Consider the following 7,439-nt stretch of genomic DNA (forward strand, 5'->3'; position numbering starts at 1 on the left):
GAAAGTGAACAAAGTTTATGATTCACCCCCAGAGGAGTCGACAGTGAAGGTATCTTACGAGAAATTCAGGGTGTCACATGCATGTTCTTCATTTGGGGTGGATCATTTAAAGTTTTAATTCTTTCAGCAAGGCACCATTGTGATGATAAAGTGAATGTACTAAGTCTTAAGTTGCAAACTGTCTCAAGTCATAAGTTTTAGGGAGGTTGCATGCCCCTATCAACCTACAAGGCATCCTTTCTTGTCTTCTTTGGACTTGGGACCCAACACCATGATAATCTTTACTCATTCTTGAATGTAACTTCTACAATTTCCTTATATTTAGTAATATAAATATACTTATATTTAGTAATAACTACCACTGTCTTGAGTAAATTACAGTGATGAATTTACAGCATTAGTAAATCTGTGGGACAGAAGATCAATGAATACACATGCATGAATAAATATACCTATTCATGTTTATGTGACACCTCCATCTATATATACAATATATCAGGACTATCAGCAATAGTTTGTACTATGATTTCCTATATGCCTAATTCATAGCCTTTATAGAGTTATTTTATAAATTTATAATTGAAAATTATACCTGCCAGATCAGTGATAGAAGGAATTACTAATACTCTCCTATGCTACACAATCCCAAGGTTGAATTTGTATGTTTGTACATACATATGTATACATGTATGTATATGTATGTATACACAGATACATACATATATGTAATGTATTTTATATATATATATATATATATATATATATATATATATATATATATATGTATATATATGTGTGTGTGTGTAGCACTCATCTATCTATGTGTCTTACATATCTTTTAGCCTGATTATACTCCTGATATCTTGCATCATAGGTAAGGAGATGCAGCTTTCCACTTAACCCAATTTTTCAGGTACTCTGCCTGGCACTCTGCATTAGAGGCTGAGGAAAAACACATTTCCCCAGTTTCTCTCCATAGGGATGAAATGCCCGAGCATACACATCATTATGTTCTTGGTTTCCTTCTTCCTTCTGGCTCTCTGTCCCTTTCCAGGACCCTAAGCTATCTGTGACTATTGGGATTAAACTTCTCAACCACAGCATCCTTTTGTGACCGGAGCCTTTGAAGTTTTGGTCGTATTGTCTATGGCTTCTGCTGCCTTTGCTCTTTTGACATCAGGCAAAGTCAACAGTTTCTGTCCAGATGGTGTCAGTTAAATGATTGGTACCTAATGTTGCGTGATACACCAGCGCTGACCCAATATGCATTATGGGCAATTTTCTAAGATTTTCCTTTGTAGAGGAGAATGAAGCATTTGGGAAACAACATAGTTGTAGTAATACGAAAAATCTCTATCTTAAAATTATCTCTAAGCCTGATATAAAATACATGAATATTATCATTTGATAGTATTGCTGGACATTTATTAAAAGCCAGAAGTGTGTCATTAAGTGTAATGAGTTGTTTCTTATGTGCTGAAAATCATTAAAACTGGGTCTTTTCTGTGTTCTGTGAAGCCCTGAGTGGCCTGGATTCTGTTCATCTCTCCAAACATCAGTTAGAAGTTGGACTTGTGTGTCAAAGTGAAGAAAATTCACAATTGTTCAAAAAGAATGAATGATCAATACTTCTCATATGACAACATTTCAAATGTCAGAAGTCCAATCAGCTGATAAAGAGTATATATATATTGTTTTGTCCAGGCTCTTTCAATTCCTTTCCTATGTTGTCTTTACCATGGAATCCTTGTCCAAAATGGTTACTGTGGTGCCAAAAAGGGAAAGGGTTATTGTCTGGAATTATGGTACTCTTTTTAAGTTATTGATAAATTCTCTCCAGGGCGAATCTTAGCCTCTCCTATCAGATACTCTTGTTCCAGAGAATCAGCTACCATTTCAAATGAAGTCAAAATAGTCATCAGAATGAGCAAGGGCCCAATAGGAAGCAATTGCTGCAACTTTCACTTCTCTGTCTTATTCCTTAGATCCCAGCCACATGGGCTTCTTCCAGTGCAGCAAGCTCTTGTCTCCCCATGTGCATCCTCGCACTCACTATTTGTTGCCTGAGGGCTGGAACTGTAACTCCATGGTCAATTGCTTGCCTAGTATGACAAAACCCCAACACTGGAAAGAAAAAAGTTTCTCCTTTTCTCCTACTAGCAACTGGCTTCATCATAGCTAATCTACACCATGTAAAGTACCTCTCCTCCCACCTCTAAATGCGAATCACAGAACAGTTTTGTTGTTTTCCACATTTTCTGTTGTTCACCACTGTGTTTCTGGCATTGATCTTGTCATGGTAGACCAATGGAAAGTGAATGAATGCTCGACTCTGTTTGATATTTGCAATGGCTCTCTGGGATACAGGTATATACTTGTGTGCTATCAGTGTTTGGCTGAATATCAGACAGAATTCAGAACTTTCCAAATACACCCCTTCTTAACAGCAGGCAATGTAGGTAGTAGGTCACATGAGTTTGTCTCTATTTTAGGGCATTAAAGACATGCTCTACACTAGGCTAATCGATTTGTTTGCTGCTTCTATAGCAGCCAAGATGAATTAAATTAGGACTACTATACCCTACAAAAAGTAGTTTTTACATTTGATTTATCCAAGAAGGCCGAAGATATAAACACCTTCTTTGTGTTTATGTTGTTGCCTTTAAGTGGCTCCATCTTTCACAACCAGCACATGAGAATGAGCAGTCTGTACTGTATTCATTAACACAGCTGTTTCAGCTCAGAGATGAGGGATTGTTTTCTGTTTAGAGGGGTCAATCCTTCCTAATTCTCTTTAGTTCTTCTCAAGTATTTTTCTATGATGTAAAAATAAAAAGTTTTACCTAAATGCTACTTAAATTTTTTTTGTCAGACTATTGACAATTAAAAAGAACTAGACCAATATCTAGGGATCAGATCCCATGCGAAACACAGACTGTCGTTGTGGCTGTTGTGTTGTAGACTTGATCGTAAGTGTCCTTGCTTGGTTACCAGGCTCTGGCTGTGTGAAGTGCCAGGCGTGCTTACTGCCTCAGCTGTGGTCACCATTTCATGCCAGTGCCCATTAAACCATCATATTGCACCATGGAAATTTAAATATTTCTTCCTGCTTGTTAAGTGTACTCAAATAAAACTGAGAATAAAAAGAAATGGATCAAATCTCATTAGCTGACTGCTTGTTCCCCTCAGCAGTTCAAAAATCTCTCCCTGTTGCATGCTTGGTATCTTTTCTTCTTTCATTTTGAGAGTTCTGAATATTTTCCTCTTCCCACTCTGGAAATTTCATAGCGCCCCGCTTTACTTTTGCTCTTGTAATGGTTATTGCTGATTCTGTATTGGTTTGTCTGTCAAGCATGATCTTTTGGCCTAGATTACCCCCAGAACATATATATGTATATATATATATATATATATATATATATATATATATATATATATATATATATATACACACACACACACATACACACATACACACACACACACACACACACACACACACATATATATATATGCTTTATTCTCCACTTGATTATGTTTCTCTCTTCTCTTCATTATATTGGAGGTAATATTCTCCAATACAAAATGTTTTACATCCCACAGTGTTGTAAGCCTTTTTATTATCCGAAATTTAATTTTTTTTTCTCCAGAATTTTTTCACAAGTTTGGTGTTTGTTCAACAAATTGTTTACTGCAAATTTTATTGCACATTCATTATTCTAAGACCAGAGATAAGGAAAGCACAGAAAACTAAATGTGATATGACACCTTAGAAGTAACCTAGTGACTGGGAGAGAGCCAGAGAATGGTAAGGGTAGATCGAGATATGAGGAGTTCAGGAGGTAAGTCATCACTGAGGTAGTATCAAGGAGATGAATGCTTAGATGAATGATTCTCAACCTGTGGGTCCCAACCCCTTTGGGAAGCCTCTATCTTTAAATATTTCCATTATGATTCATAACAGTAGCAAAATTACAGTTATGAAGAAGAAACAAAAATAATTTTATGGTTGGGGTCATCAAAACATAAGGAACTGTGTTAAAGGGTCACAGCATTAAGGGTGAGACCCATTAGCTTAGATGAGGATTGGATATATAGCAAACAAGTATAAATATATTAATATAGGATTACATCTTTTTTTGATAAAAATGAACAGAGACCAGAGGGTCCTGAATGAACAAAACGAGAGGTAGTAGCATGTGGAGGTGAATTCAGAGAAGGAATGCTGTCAGGGGGCCTTGTCTATTTGTCCCTGTGATAATGATTTTTGACTTTTCTTTAGGTAGGAAGCTAAGAGAAAAGTTTGCTCAACAAATCACATAAGCAAATTAGGTCTCAAAAAGAATGAACTGGCTGATGTTTAACAAGTAGGCTGAGAATTAACCATGGATAGAAGAGAGCTGCAGGAGACTGTCATCTCAGTTGAGTGGTGGCAATAGAAGCCAACTGAATGCAGTTCAGATTATGAGAGGTGGGGGTGGGGAATATGAATATAATTTGGAGAGATAGGTGGAACAATTTTATGGATGAATGTGTAACATGAATAAATAAATAAATCTTTAAAAAGTCTAAATCCATGGAATGTTGCAGTTGCTACTGCTAGAGAAACAAAAGGCATCAGGCAGGTGGCAGGAGGGGCGGAGGAATCTGGAGCCTGCTTGGCAGTGTGGTTCTAAGGTGTCGCTGGACATTTACATGGACATAAGTAGTAGGGGTTGGGCATGTGCATCTATTGCATGGGGGTCTTGTAGGGTTTTGTCCACTTACTAAGGAGAGAAACATGCTGATGGCATTTTGAGGCAACCTTTCATTACTTTTTTTTGCTCATAAACCATATCGACATACTAAAACAAATAAAAGTAGATAAAATTGGATTAAACCAGGAGAATAGATGTGATTGAAATGCTGTTTCCCCATTCAAAAACATCAGCTTCTACCATATATCCAATTCATTTTAGTGTCTGAATCTGATTTTTATATTATCTTCACATTGCCGGTACACCATTTTCATTGTATGTATTCTCCTAAGCACTTTATCATTTTTGTCACAGAATAGATAGGAATGCTATATTCTCTGAATCATTGTTTGGCAAAGTGTTTCATAAGGGGCCAGATAGCAACTCTAACTCTCTCTCTCTCTCTCTCTCTCTCTCTCTCTCTCTCTCTCTCTCTCTCTCTCCTTGTCCCTCTCCCCTTCATTCCCTGTCCCTCCCATTATATACAAGACTCTATTTGGATATTGAAACCAGGAACCCTTTTACAACCTAAAATCTTTTTATCGTCTTTTATGTGTATAGGTGTTTGTGTGTTTGTGTGTGTGTGTGTGTCTGTCTGTGCATATCTGTGTACCACATGCATGCCTTGTTGCCTAGTACCTGGAGAGGCCCAAAGATATCATATTCTAAAGAACTGGAGTTACATATGGTTGTGGAATGCAACATGGGTGCTGAAAACTGAACCAGGCTCCTCTGAAGAGCAGCTAATATTCTTAACCACTCAGCCATCTCTCCAACCCATGAAATATTCTTTAAGATTAGCCTCCCATATTATTGTTCATCATTGTTTGTTAATCTATTAAGGAAAACTCTTGCTTACCTTTAGTTTATGACACACAAGAAATATGATGTCTTATTATTGTTATAATGAGCGTTACTAAAATTTTAAATTATTAAAGTGAGATGAGTTTTTAAAATTTAGTTTTGAGCTGACTCCTCTTTAATTTTTTGACACAGAATTATATCCTGTTAAAGCAATAACATTGTCCTTTAATTATTATTTGAATAGATTACTCTCACTCTCATTTAACGATGAGGATCGGCATTCTCAAAAGTCTACTGAGGTCTTGTGACCCAGAGGGTGAAAGTACTTCCTGCCAAGCCTGATGACCTGAGTTACATCCCCAGAAGTCACGTGGTAGAAAGAGAACTAATGCCTGGAGCTGTCTTCTGACATCCACATGTGCCTGCAACAGACATGATCCCTGACCTCAGAATAAGTAAATAAGTGTAACATGAAAGATACATGCTAGTTCAAAAACTGTGCTAAATGATTGTGTTGCCTTGTTGCTGATATGAAAGAAGTTTACTTTAGAATTTTGACATTAAGCATTGATACTGAGGTTTGGATGAAAATATAGGTTTTCATTGTGATACTTACTTGTCTTCCCTTTGGCCTCTTAGGATATAAATACAACTGGTTTTTGATATAATGAATGTGCCACAGGAAACAGGATGCATGTCGGCAGAGTTGAGGCAGCCTGGTTGAGGGGTACAAGAAGGGGCTGTATCCCTTTTCCTCCCTCTTCTAATGGCTCTACTGGTGTTAGTCCTCAGAACAGTTTCTTATCTCAATGTTGACTTCTGATTCTGAGTCTTCAAGATAGTAAAGAGTTTGTTTCAGATTCAGTCCTTACAACTGGAGTGAAGAGTTTACACTTCTACTAAGTTCCTAGGTGGACTTAAACCTATCAGGGTTGTGATCTCAGTTTGAGAAGCATTGGCCCAGAGGAAGAATCTCTTATTCTAATGTGTAGGAAGTGTCATGAAATGGTAATAGATTAGAAGGGAATGTGGCTATACAATCGACAAGAACACAGTGGGAAGAGGACAGAGGATGACCCACTTCTGGTAGACTATGTGCAGGATTCTGCTAACTTTCAGGATCAATTTTAGCAGAAGATGAAGTTGGCTTCCAAGCTTCAAGAAGTTCAATGTGAATGTAGTCTCTGAATTTAATGTGTGTAACTGAAATAATGACTAACAAGAGTCTAGTAGAAATGAAGAAAATCATTATAAAAGGACAAATCATGGACAGACATTAGTAGAGAATAAAACAGAGAATGTGAAAGAGAAGTTTTGTTGTTGTTGTTTGTTTCAATTTTTAAAAAAGGTATTGTCTGGGTATGGAAATAAGTCAGAATGCCCACACTCAGCCAGGATTTGCTCTGTCAGTCGTGAAGGCTATGGCGGGGCACTTGGGCCATGCTGCTGTGATCTGTGTCTTAATATGAAAACAATACAGAAGTAGAAAGTCTATGAGGAACCTTGTCCTTCAGCCTATGGAGGCTTATGCTTTCTCTGTGTCTTTGGCTATTATGCAAACAGGAAGAAAGACTGTCCTTAAGGAATAAATCACACTCATTTTACTAAATCAATGATACATGGAAAATTAACTTTCTCAGAACCTCTTTATGCTCTTGAGTGTAGCCTTATGAACCTCTGCTGGCCTAAGATACTGCTACATCTCTATTCTCCTCTTACACCCTCCCCTTTGGCACAGATTGCTCTTCTTTATTTTTCCTGGATTATGAAGGAAGATGTCTCAGGAAGGGATGATAAGAAGTAAACTTCAATTATGTGGCTTTCATTGAACTCAGCATGATATTAGTAGAAAATATTGGAAACCATTGCAATTATGACTAGAATTAGTCATGTTCAATC

Source organism: Mus musculus, chromosome 15, assembly GCF_000001635.26.
Source record: "Mus musculus strain C57BL/6J chromosome 15, GRCm38.p6 C57BL/6J".
In the NCBI taxonomy this organism is placed as follows: Eukaryota; Metazoa; Chordata; class Mammalia; order Rodentia; family Muridae; genus Mus; species Mus musculus.